Genomic DNA, 14,293 nt, shown 5'->3' with positions numbered 1-14,293 from the left:
ACCATGTCAGCTTGCTAGGCCGACTCCCCTGGTCAGCTCGCCAAGCCGACAATTCAAATATGCTCACCAAGTCGACTCTTTATGTTTGCTCACCAATTCTGCCCCCTAGGTCAACTTACCAAGTCACCCCCACCCAATCACCTCAACGAATTGACTCTTTAAGTCAACTCACCAAGTCAACTCACCCAGTGGTTTTACCTCCTTGCCTTGGCAAGTTGGCTCGTTATGTGTGCTTGCCTAGTTTCCCCATTGAGTTGCTTCTCTAAGCCCACTCACCATGTCAGCTCACTTGGTTGGCTCACCAAGTTGACTATTCAACTTTATTTTTAGCCATAAAATGTGCCAAATCTTTTAGTAAATCATGTTCTGGATGTGAAGCTTCTTGTTTCTTTGATCCATTCTGCACAAGCTCTTCCTCGTGTACTTTCTTTTCAAAAAGCTCTGAAAGCAGTTCTATCACCATTCTTTCTTCCTAGATAAATGCCAACAAAAAGATTCCAAACCAAAAACAATTCCAAACTCCTTTTTCCAATCACTTTCCAAATTAGCTATATACTTCTTTGTAGCCCTTTTTGTAATTAGCCCTCCTATGTAGGTTTTTGATCATTATCTTGCAAACTTTCTTAACAACCTACAAGACAAACAACAATTTAGGATACCCATTTGGATTTTGAAAAGGGTTTTGGTGGTTTGGACCTTTGATACTGCCTGTACAACACATTTCCCAATAATAAGGGTTTTGTGGCTTTACAAAGATCTTTGTTGTATCCTCCAATGCTTTTGGCCACCAATGTCAATAAGTCATAATATAAGTAACAATTATGAAGCTATCTATTACTGATACTAGCTCAAATAAAAACCAATGCACTAGAGAAGACCTATGAAGTATACTTAAGAGTGCCCTCAGTTATTTTTAATACATTTGAGGACACAAAGGAACATAAAAGAAGCATAAAATAGATATCTTCGCTACTACTCATAATAAACAGAAGACATACTTAGCCATGGCTGCATGATATAATCACAATGTTACACCCATTAATAAATAGTATGAAATGCTTGCTATAACAATAATCAATATAGTCTTAATAAAAAATAATAATTAATGTTGCCTCAAAATAACCAATATTTAAGAGAATTATATGAGAGCTTCTAAAAGCAGAATGATTTTTCACCACCCACACCACCCAATTGCAGACAATACATCGTCTGTTCTATCTTTATAAAATAATCCTTTATCAAAAGGAAATTCAATGTAATAATGTGATCAAATGTATATAGAATGGAAATCTCTCCAGACTAAAGGCAAGCTTACGGGTTACAACAGAAAGAACCTAATGCCCACACTTATTCTCAATATGGTAGAATGAGTTGCAATCAACTCTGTTGCTCTGATAATAAAACTTCCTGGAATAGACTAAATTACTCAAAAGTTTCACAGACATAAGATTCGGTAGCTATATAACTATTATTTACAAGGAAAAGCTTATAATGCTCCAACAAAAAAATTTACAATATCTTCGTATTGATTGGTATCCATGTACATTTAAATGAAGCACAGAAAATGAAATTGGTACATATAAGAACTTTTGAAGCTGAAATGTATACATCGAGCACCAATATAATTCTAACAGCCAATTCCAATGGCACACCCCCAACATCACTTGAGGAAAGGCAAAAAATAATTAAGTACGCATACATCATAGACTTAGGAATTAAATTTCAATAAAATAGTCCCATAGAAGAACAACCATGCATTGAGTCATGTCAATGAACCTAGAAATTCCTTATGGCAGTGGCAACACAACAGATACAACATTCGATTGATTTGAGAATCCATTTGCTGAAGGGTTCACTGGCTAGCCTTGACTCTAATTTGTCTGATATTGTGGTACACGTTGTGACCTTTTCTGTTGCTGATTCTTGGACTTGTCACCTGAAGGTGAACTTCCTAGTAGTCTTTGAGAAGCACTAGGTGAAGGCTGGCCCTTTTTTGCTTGATGATAATAATTGTTTTGCCTGTGCTGAGGATATCTGTTTGGGTAGGAACCATTTGTCACTATCGCCCACTGCTGAAGTTTTTGGAAAACTTCTTCTATAGGAGGAGGTGGACGAAGCATCTTTTGGTGCCTATATCAACAATCAGCTCCATTTGGACATATACCATGTTTATACCTATTAAATAGTAAAATTAAACATTCATTTAGTACTATTACCATTTAGGTTCCAAATATATGATAGAAAAATCTTAATCACTAGCATGAATGTAAGAAATATTCTTGATCAATGATTGGAATCATAGCACAATGAAAGACCAAAATGGTAATTCAATATATTGTACACAATTATTTCTTAATCAGTCCTTTCTTGTAATTATCTCTGAGAAACTAGGATAAGCCATATTCTTCAACAAGACACTAGCAAAAAATTGATATAAAATTTAACAAAATACTCAAAATAAATTATTAGCACATCTAATGATCTAGTGGTAAAAGCTATGAGTGCTAATCAAAAAACGTACTACCATACAGCCAGTTTATTGAGTACAGAACAAAAGTTTAGATTAGAAGCTAAGATTGTTTGAACAGAGCTATATCAATTTAGGTCCATAGTTTACAAACACATAAAGTTCTTGCATGAGGTGTGATTTTTCCTGCCAGAGACTCATGGATCAAATCAGTGGAAGAAATTCACAGTTTTCTCAGTGGGAATCAAAAAAATTTGCCAACTTATCTTATGGTAAATAGCACCACAAATCTGCAAAAAAAAAGCAATTTTCTAGTTCTTTTCATATTTGCCAGATGTAAACGGAATAGGTCAAATTCAATGATGACTGCTTAGAGATGTAGTTTGAAAACTTAATCAATGGTTGGTATACATTTGTATTTAAGTTTCCTCTCATTTACATTGTTTTGATACCAGACCCTAAAAATTGAAATTGCTGCTGTTAAACCGCTAAAAAATTCTTTTCTTTCCAACCATCTTATATTGTTGAGCATTTTTTTAACTTTATTGTGCAAGCTTTTCTCAAATATTCAATATTCAAATGAATGAAAAATGTGCTTGTGTTCTTCTGGGGAAAAAGGTAATGTCTAATTTCTACAACATAGTAATGCAAGATGGTGCAGAAAGGACTCTCTATGGAAACCTACCATACCAACTGCAATCCAGGGCACAGTAACCTATAGTTAAATCAAGATCCTTATAAGAGAAGGTATCATCGATTCAAATATAACCTTGACCAAATTATTGGTGAGATCTAATGTATCCAAGTGTATGGTTATAGATGCTAAAAAATTACCAAATTTATCTACAAAAATAATTGGATCCTTATTTAATATTAGAAAACACATCATGCAAATAATGTGTGCAATAAAATGTGATGGATTCATAGATGAGAGGAAACTCCATCTTCTGTACCTATAATTTCTAATGATTTCATTTACAAATAAAATAGTTTCCTCCTTAATCATTTAATTACAAACCCTAATTTGGTTTACACTTCAATCTTCATATCAATAACAGTATCCTTATGTCTGCTAGTAATTATGGACAATATTTACCACAAACTTTCGCTTTAGAAAAAATCTTAGGGATAAAGGCATTGTGTATGGGCCTCCATTTGTTGCTCTTTCATCTCCAAAAGAAATGATGTCACAATCTTCCTTCCTATGCATTTACCAGGCTTATTTTGCCATTCATTTCTAGCTGGATTCACTGTCAACCCGCCTAGGGCTTGTTGGTAAAATTCACAAACTGAATGTTTTTAGCTCCAACCTTTTGCATTATAAAGTACAACAAGTCTACTTCTTTTCCCCAAGGTTTCATCAATTTTCAGCTGTCAAAAATAGAGATAGATTGTATTTTGTAAAAATTGCCAAGTTATGAAGGAAAACTAGTAGCATTCAATGACCTTGAAGAAAATACATATTAGGCTCAATAAAATGCAATCAAAACCTATGAAAAACAAAGCTAACACATATTACTAACCCCTATTTACAAAGAAATTTCAGAACTAATGACTGTTCACATGATTGAAGGATACAAACAGCATGAAATCTGTCAAAAACTTGGCTTTGGCATTCAATCTTGTATAATAGGTGTTGAGGTGATGTTTTCTAATTTGGGCCACTTTCATAAGAGATACATTCAAAATGATTTCACTTCTTTGGTATACCCTGTTGTGATTAGTACTTACACTGGACAAGAAACTTACTTGATCAAGAATCCTAGAGATATGAAAAATACATTTTGTGCTACAATCTCAAGTGCAGTGTACTGGCCCAAGTTCATTATTGCAAAATTATCGGTAATTCTATCCAACGAACCATTGATCCTAGCAAGTTTCTCAATCATAAAAAAATCAATGGCTCTTGGTTGTTTCCGTCTAGTGAAAATGTTACATAAATAAAAGAAACATGAGGGCCAAATTTCTCTCCAGAAGATAGCTATGTCCTCATGGTTATTTGTCTTGCTATTGTGGTCAGAATTTAAGGGAAATCCAAAATCAGAAATGCCTATGGATTCACTATCACTAGAGTCATGTTAATTACAACATGTCTAGTTATCTTGGTGATGCTAGTAGTTTAGAACTTTCATGTTCTATACATTTTCCCTTTCTTTATTGTATTTGGTTTTAGAGGGAATCTATCTATTAGCAATGCTGAACAAAGTGCCAAAGGATGGTTGGGTACCATTTGCAATCTCAAGCGATCTTCTGAAGATATTGCACTGTTGGAAGTAGGAAGGTAGATCAAGCAATAGCGTACAACATAGAGAAAATTAAGTATAGAGGATCTTCATACTCTTGTAGCCAATGTAGGTTGCGCACTCCAAGAGTGTATTTCTTGTGTAGTGATCTAATTTACAGATTGTTGTTAATTCTGAGGCATTACACAAATGATGTGGGTTCTCTTCATGAAATTATTACTATCTTGACTACAAGAATTGTTCCAGTAACAATAGAATTTCTAGAGGAGAGGTTTTTTGTGGCAAAACTTGAGCCTAGGGGTGTATATAGATTCCTAGCACATTATAGTTACAATGATGTGGCTCCAAGTGATGTAGGAGCATCTTGCATGAAAAAATTATTGAAAAAAAAATAATAAATTTTTTATTTATTTATTGGAGGAGAGAGAAAGTGACGAAAATTAGAGGAGAAATAATAAAAAAATTAAAAAGGGGAAAAAGGAGAAAATAAAGGAAAAGGGGATTTCTATTTTCGAGGTGCATAGGTGGCATAATAGAAAAAAATAAAAATAAATGGTTGCCATTCCATTTATCGAGGTGTGTGAGAAGAATTCTAGAAAGTTATGAATATTGTAGAAAGTTTTGGAAGTTGTAGAAGGTTGTGGATATTGTAGAAGGTTATGGAAGTTGTAGAAGGTTGTGGAGGAATTCTAGAAGGTTGTGGATAAGTCATGTATTGGGTGGTAAGTGTCTATTTAAGCAAGGCATATGAACATTTCTAATCAAGCTTGGAGAAGCTCAAGTGGAAGCTCAAGGAGTAGCTTGAGGAGTAGAAGCTCGAGGAGGAGAAGCTCGAGAAGTGGAAGCTTGGAAAGCTTGGAAAGCTTCAAGGTGTGAAAGAGAAGGAGGAAGTGAAGAGTGAGTATTCCTGAGTCTGTGGATAGAGCGCCGAATGTGAGGCAGTTTACATCAGGATTGTGATAGACTTGTGAGTGTGTAGACAGAGCGCCGAATGTGAGGCAGTTTACACTTGGATCTTGGATTAAGTTTGTGAGAAGAGCTAGTGACTGCGGTTTAGAAACAAGGAGGTTGCTTGGTGGCTTGCGAGCACAAGTTGAGATCTTAGAGGTTTCTACCAGAGTGTGGATCTGGACTAGCTTGGGTTTGGATTGGATCTTGAGAGATCTTATAAAAATGTTATCGTAATTGCTATTGAATTTTCAGGTATAATAAAATTGTCTTCATCTTGTTGCATTCTTTGTCATGAGTTGGTAAGGGTGGTGTGGCCCTCCATCAGTGGTATCAGAGCGTACCTTCATTAGTGGTATCAGAGCAGGAGTTCTTGAGTGTACAAGCAGATCGCCGAAGTGTGATCCAGTTTGTTCCAAGACCTTGGTTGGGTGAAGTTTATCAGAGTGGGGGTTCTTAAGCATATAAATAGATTGCCGAAGCTGAGGCAGTTTGCACCAGGACCTTGGGAGGACATGCAGATGGACTAATGGATGTAGAGATGGAAGACTGGACTTGTTGAGGCATGATCGTAGAGAGCTTGTGGATTGCAAATCCGTGGTCCTAGACTTGTGATGTGGTTCCTGATTGTTCGTGCAAGGTGGCAGGTTGTGATCTGACTTGCAAACAATTCAAGGTTTTCACAAGCAGCGTGGGAAGGATTTGTTGCAGAGGATTTATGAAGATCTTGGGAGATGGCCCTGAGAGGATTGGACCCTAAGATGATTGCAAAAATCCATGATATAGTGGAGAGGAATTTTTCTAAGATGTTTTCTCGGTTGGATGCTAGATTGGCTGATCAAGCTAAGAAGGTCAAGGTGGAAGAGGATGGTTTTGCTGATTAGTTTGTGGAGCCTGATGCAGAACCTGTAGAGCAACTAGAGGTTGTTGCTAAAGATATTCCTAACCTTGTTGATGTTGGGATGGAGATTGGTTCTCATGATCAGTTGGTTGAGTTTGACATGGAGACTACAGATCATTTGGTTGTGGATGATCTAGTTGATGTTGGTGATGACTTGTATGTTGCAGAGCACTTGGTCGTGGATGATCCGATTACTGTTGGTGGTGAGTTATGTATTGCAGAGCATTTTGTGAGCAATGAGGTTGCTGGTGTTGAGAGTTTGGCATGTATTGATGGAGATCTACATGTTGGTTTTGATATGAAGTTTGTTGTGGCTGATGCGGGGTTTGTTGCTATTGGTGTGGATTCACTAGTTGCTGATGTGAATGAGGGTTTGTTGATGAAGAATTATGTTCAGTTTGTTCCTGGGAGTGAGCATGCTGATTGGATGGTTGAGATTCTGGTGTTTGATAGAGTAATGCAGATGTGGAGGATTTGCATGGTGGTTTTGTTGTCCCTATTGAGGTGGAAATCTTTGGTGAAGATGAAGATGGTGGTAGATCTTTCTTTTGGCGTCAAAGTGTGGGACACACTTTTCTATCTACCGAGGGAGTCTGATGCAGGAGCATCTTTCATGAAAAAATTATTGAAAAAAAAAAAAAATTTATTGGAGGAGAGAGAAAGTGACGAAAATTAGAGGAGAAATAATAAAAAAATTAAAAAGGGGAAAAAGGAGAAAATAAAGGAAAAGGGGATTTCTATTTTCGAGGTGCATAGGTGGCATAATAGAAAAAAATAAAAATAAATGGTTGCCATTCCATTTATCGAGGTGTGTGAGAAGAATTCTAGAAAGTTATGAATATTGTAGAAAGTTTTGGAAGTTGTAGAAGGTTGTGGATATTGTAGAAGGTTATGGAAGTTGTAGAAGGTTGTGGAGGAATTCTAGAAGGTTGCGGATAAGTCATGTATTGGGTGGTAAGTGCCTATTTAAGCAAGGCATATGAACATTTCTAATCAAGCTTGGAGAAGCTCAAGTGGAAGCTCAAGGAGTAGCTTGAGGAGTAGAAGCTTGAGGAGGAGAAGCTCGAGAAGTGGAAGCTTGGAAAGCTTGGAAAGCTTCAAGGTGTGAAAGAGAAGGAGGAAGTGAAGAGTGATTATTCCTGAGTCTGTGGACAGAGCGCCGAATGTGAGGCAGTTTACAGCAGGATTGTGATAGACTTGTGAGTGTGTAGACAGAGCGCCGAATGTGAGGCAGTTTACACTTGGATCTTGGATTAAGTTTGTGAGAAGAGCTAGTGACTGCGGTTTAGAAACAAGGAGGTTGCTTGGTGGCTTGCGAGTACAAGTTGAGATCTTAGAGGTTTCTACCAGAGTGTGGATCTGGACTAGCTTGGGTTTGGATTGGATCTTGAGAGATCTTATAAAAAATGTTATTGTAATTGCTATTGAATTTTCAGGTATAATAAAATTGTCTTCATATTGTTGCATTATTGGTTGTGAGTTGGTAAGGGTGGTGTGGCCCTCCATCAGTGGTATCAGAGTGTACCTTCATTACCAAGCATGGAAGGGGAGAAGTTAAACTAAGCACAATGAGACTTATGGTCAAGTTTAATATATTTTTTGGTCTATTGCTATTGCTAGTTTGCCCAGGTAGGTCAATAATGCAGGTGTATTGAAGTTGCACACTTGTTAGGATGACTCAATGCTTGCTGATTTGGACCATGACCACCAGTAGGTAATTTAGAGTATCTTGATGCCCTCCCTACAAGATCTGAGAGTGAGTGTTCTGCTGGATGGCTCTTGTAATGCTACAGACCTGCCATCTCCTTAATTTTTGTGTAAAGAAGGTTTGATGATGACAGGGCACATGTGATGTGGTTGGAATCTATTATGATCACCTAGGTAATATATTGGCTGCTATAAGTTCTCAAAGAATGATGTGATTTCTGCCAATTTAATTAAGCTTTCCACCTGTATTTGTGACTGTTGATGGAAACTCTCACACACTGGGTCTGATAAAATATAGTCAGATCTCTGATCCCTCTAATTTACGTGGAATTAGTGTGGATGGGGATTCTAGGATAAGTAATTTGACCATTAAGATTCTACTAGTAGGATAGACATTAGCCCTTCAAGATGCTGATTCTAAATTGCAATTTGAAATAAGTGAGTTCTACAGTGCTGATTTACTAGCCCCCTGCAAACAAAGAGTTGTCAAGATACTTACCAGTTGCCATGAAGCTAGTTAAGTTTGAGTCCAAAGATGTGAACATCTCTTTCTTTTCCCTTAGATTAGAGTTGAAGAGGAAATTTTTTAATTTCCTTTAACTGATATGTTGTCTTGAAGCTAGGTAATCTTTTTCAAGGGTTGCCTTTATTACCTTTGCTTCTCCTTTACTTGCAAACCTACATAATGTTGCATTGTTAGTGAATTGCTCAAGTGGGTTTGCATTGACATTGACTAATAAATTGCAATCATAATTGAAATTGTATTGTCAGTGAATTGCTAATGTGTGTGACTGCATTATGTCACGAAGCAATGAAGTTTTATGTCACGAGCTTTGCAAACAGAAGGAGGTACAACATACAGCTAACTTATGAAAAAATATAAAATTATGATAGATAAATAAAAAAATTCTAGTTTATGATTACGATGAAACAAACAAGATAGGTTTCAAGAACTCCTTTGGGGGAATGTGCTTTGGGTTATAAAACTACAATTTAATCAGGCCAAAAGGAAAATTGAAAAAATTAAATTACACATTACGAACTCTTCCACATTATTCTCTACTCCGATTGCAAATAAAAAGGAAAAAAACTTCAATTATTTTAGAAGCTCAATCTAACCTTTCAAAAAAAGATATATGGACCAAAAACAATAAGAAAATTGCTAAGAACCAAGTTTAATTTAGGACATGTGGAACAAAAGCACTAACTAATACTAATCAACAAGAAGCAAGGTGAACACAGATGTTAAATCAACCATCCATATAAGTTGATCAACAAAGCACCTTTCTTGCGAACCCCACTCCAACTAATTTCTCAATTGAAATCTAGAAAATAGATGTTAAATCAACCATCCATATAAGTTGATCAACAAAACATTCAAGATCTTTCTCATATCAGGCATTCCACGCAGTATTCTACCAGAGAAGCTGCCAGGCATTCCACCTGGGAAGCCCCTAGGCATTCCACCTGATTTCCTACCTATTGAAGATTGCTCTTGTTTCTTGGCTTGTTCATAGGCAGCCTTAAAATGAATTAGGGCCATTATTAGCTATAGGCATTATGAAAGTTACAAAAAAGGATAATAGTGCAGACTTTATATTACCTGAGCTTTAGCTCGACGATGTTGCCTATCACGTTCTTTCTTTCTATCATCCCTTTCCTTGCATAGTCACTCATATTTCCTATGATGGTCTTCAATTTTATGTGCATTTGGTTCAACCTGTGTGTACATATCAAATGATTATCGCCCACCATCTCTAAATGTTTGTTACTATGCATATAGTTTGTTCATTACCTTAACTAAAACAATTGCAAATGCCTTGTTACCTTCTTTAAAACAATTGCAATTTCATCATCATAATCAAGACTTGATGCTAGATGCAGATCCTTGGCAACTTCTTCCCAATTACCAAGCATTGCTCTTGCCATTCCTCATGCTTTATGGCCTTTGGTAGAGTCTAGGTTAATCTATACTTGATAATTCCAAACAATAGTCATTTAATTTTTTTTAAAGCAATTAAAACTAGACTAGTAAAAAAAGAAATCGAACCATATATTACAAATATGGAGTATGTAACCCGGACATCCCAAAATAGAAAATGTATCATATTCTAATAAATAGAACTCTACTATTATAAACATTGGATTAGATTGTTTGAAGTAAAAAAGCACATTCCCCTAGACTTTAATATGGTTTGGAGGCAAAACCAAGGAATGGTGAAGTGCATTAATGCCTTAACAAAGTGATAGGATGAAAAACAAATTTCATAAGCCTTATTAAAAAGTTGTACAAACATTAATAGTAGCATTAGCATCCCGAATGGCTGCATTGGGCTTCCTCATCTTAACATATACAACAACTGCAAAATCATTATGTTGTCTCATATCAGTAACTCGATCTCGTACGATCTCTCATGTAGCCTAAAAATTATGCCAATATAGTAGACTAAAGAATCGTTAAATTAGTAGCTATGCCTTCACCTCGGTTAGCATATAGGATTGTAGATGTGGGATTGCACATAATGGCTTCTGTAAGATAGTTTATAGCCTCTTCCAAATCACCTAAGAAAATCTAAGATTATAACAAATGCAAAAGGAAATCTATGTGATACCCTTCCAGAAATAATATATGACATCCAATCTAGGTATTTTATTAGCAAAGAGTTTATACCATTTGACATTGCCTCCATTGCTTTGCCCTTGGTTGCTTGGCTAGAATCTCATTGCTCTTTAGTTACTTCAATAGAGGGATCTCCCATCTATCAGTAACTACATATGTTAATTAAGGAGTTGATGTTAACAGCATCAATCATGTAGAATCTCTAAAATAAATACTAACTCAGACTCAAAATGTACTATGACATACATATTTTAGTTTTCAATAGAAAATACTATAAATCCAAGCCTTAATTTTTTTGGGGGGTCATTGCCTAGTTCAACAACTCCTTCATTGTCAAGTTCAATGTCTAATTTAACAATCTCATCATCAGTGACATTTTCTTCTGGCACTTTTGGTGTAGTGCTTAAAGTACCAAACTATTCATCCAGATCTATATCATCATCACTTTCATCCTCAAAAGTACTTTTATGGAGCACATTTTATAGAAATTCAGTTAAAAAAACTACAAAGATTTTGGATTCTCATGAACGCTGTAATTCAGATCAGTATAAAACTTCATAGAAACTGATAAAATTGATTCAGCACATGCTTGCTTTGTTACAATTCCTACCTAAAACTCTTGTAATAACACTAGTGAGTTCTCAGGTGAGAATAAAGTTAAATATGGGAACCAATTTTTATTTAGAAAACTAACTAATACAGCAAAAAATGAACACAAAAGAAAACTTCAAAAGCACAAATACCAACAAAGATGTTTGGGACTCAACTTTGGAGTACAAACATATGATATTAAGATATTTTATAAACTATAATTCTAATATAAACTTGCCTGCTAAATCATAATATGCTATCCATGTAAAAGTGATATACTTCTAGGCCCCAACCTTAGATACCAATATTATAATGTAAGCCCTACAACATTGATAAACATAGGTTATTTTATTAGATTTTGAAAAAGCATAGGATAGGGTGGAGTGCACTATCTTGATGATGGTTTAGAGGCATTTGGCTTTCCTAAGAAAAGTTGCAGGATGGTTAGTATCTTACTAAAAGGTGCTTCTGCTCAAGTGGATGCTAATGAGGTCTTATCAGAGGCTTTCCCCTTGGAAAGATCTATTAGATAGGCTGACCCCTAGCTCTTGCTCTTTTTGTTACTGCAGCTGATGTTGTACATCATCTCCTTAGGGATGATGTGAGATCTCCTAGAATGAAAAGTATTATGCTACCAAAATATGAAGACCTCCTAAATATCTAGTTTACCAACAATACAGCCTTGCTTGTGCAGCTAGATGAAGAGAATGTTGATATCTTAATTAATAAATTGGACCTCCTTTGTCGTGCCCCTGGTGCTAGAATATCTAAGACATAATCTAATATGTTAGGTTGATGAGAAGGTCCCCTCAAGCTAGTGCAAAAAGTGTGATTTTTAATGGGCAGGCCTCATTAATAGATGAGATGCTTTGAAATTTCTTTTGCAGTTAACCAAAACTAAAAGAATATGTGGCTATGGGTTAAGAATAATGTGGAGAAAAAATTTGGAAGGCTGGAATAGGCGGTGTCTCTCCCTTATTCAAGTTCATCAAAATATTTTATCATCCTACTATCTATGGCAATGAACCTTGTAAAGTGCTAATGAGAAACAACATTGCTCTTGCTATTTCTAAGGGTGAAAAACACTATAAACTTAAAAAGACTTGTCTTTTAGTGATCTCCTTACCTATAGGTAGGTCGTTACCCTATTGGGTCCAAGGTCTTCAAACAATGTTGCTTCACAAGTAGCTATGACAATGGAAATCATGTTAAGTTCCTGAAGTTGCTTGGAGATGGGATTGTAAGGGTCACACAAGCAAGAGATGAGATATGGCCATACATGATCATACAACAAACAAATGAATCCCTCCTTCCATAATCAAACAATGGAATTCTAGAACCAATCCAATGAAAAGGAAAAGGAAACAGAGGAAAAATCTAAGAAGGATATAAGAAGAAACAAGATCTTCTTCAACAGAAAAAGGTATTTTGATATGAGAAGTTGTCAATTGTTTCCCATCCTCATGGACATTGGAGTTGGGAAGATTACAATGAAAGTAGTAACTAAGCTTTGATGTATAGTTTCAAATAGTTAGTGATATTTTATTTTGCTGATTTGCTATTACAGAAAGTCAGGGATGTTATTTATGTATTGATCATGATGTAATATGTACTAACATATTTTGGATTTTTTTGTGAGATATATCAGTTGATCTAGTCTCTTAAGTTGATGAGCTTGATATCATTGTGGACTTCATCTATATCTAGTACAAAAAAAATAAAAAATGAACATTGTTACTTAGATTTCTTCTTACAACTTAGCAAAAATAATGTCTTTAAATAGCATACAAAACTCGTGAGTAAAATATTCTCAGACATCAAGAGATGAGTGGATTGCTTCAAAACCAAATTCATCATTCTCAACACATATATTACATATGTCATTCACATGCAATAGAACCAAATTAAATCCCATAAGTACACTCCATTAGAGGCCATTTCTACAAACTAATAGAACATAGATACTATATTAACAACTGACAGGGGAGATGTGCACAAAAAAAAGTATTAACTAATAGGAGAAAAGAAAATGATCCTCATTCCCCTATGGAATGCATAATAATTTGTTTCTAGTGGAATGTCAAAATATATTACAGTTCCACGTAGCTTCATACGTTCCATAACTATTGAGCCTATACATTACACAAGAATATAACCCAAGTAAGCTGGATAACAGATAAATCAACTCAAGTACAAAAAAATGAATTGATTGGCAAATTTTGGTTTTGAATTGGACTATTTTTTAATTTTTTATTCAATTGCATAAACTTTTCCTTAAATGGATTGACAAATCTTGGTCTAAATGCTATACACATCTTGTAATAGAATAATATGGCAGTAGATAGGCACTTCCCAGCTTTGTCATTCAACCACATTATGCCTTTGTGTTTAATCACTCCATGGAACTTGACTGAGATACTACTCAGCACCATAGTTAATAATTAAGAGCCATGTCCAAATGGATATGTGATGCTTCCTGGCTTTTTAAGTGAATGTAGCGAAATGGTTCAATGTTGGAAATAAGTGCTAGTACACTAAAAATTTCTCCAAGTATAGGAGTGACCCATGTCTAGGAATGCCTATGGGTAAAGGATAGCTAGTGCAAGCTGCAAAGGATTAAAAAATACCATTTAACCAAGGAAATCAAAAAATAAGAAGATAAAGGGTATACATGGAATCACAACTAATTGAAGAGATGCACCTTTCTTGCGAACCCCAATCCAACCAATTTCTCAACTGAAATCTAGAAAACAAAGTCCCAATTTCAACGTTATTCATTAAGCATGGAAATGAATGTGATACAAATAGAGATTTGA

General features: G+C 35.5%; 1 pseudogene; it reads right to left on the bottom strand.

Annotated features, from left to right (window-relative positions):
- Positions 1 to 310: 310 nt before the first annotated feature.
- Positions 311 to 14,293, bottom strand: part of LOC149553898 (uncharacterized) — a 72,611-nt pseudogene continuing 58,628 nt past the window's right edge.

The sequence above is a fragment of the Cupressus sempervirens genome, chromosome 6 (genome assembly GCF_028749045.1).
Source record: "Cupressus sempervirens isolate cs-2001-9-10 chromosome 6, ASM2874904v1, whole genome shotgun sequence".
In the NCBI taxonomy this organism is placed as follows: domain Eukaryota; kingdom Viridiplantae; phylum Streptophyta; class Pinopsida; order Cupressales; family Cupressaceae; genus Cupressus; species Cupressus sempervirens.
Note: the sequence above shows the minus strand (reverse complement) of the source record. Positions and strands in the feature narration are given on the sequence as shown.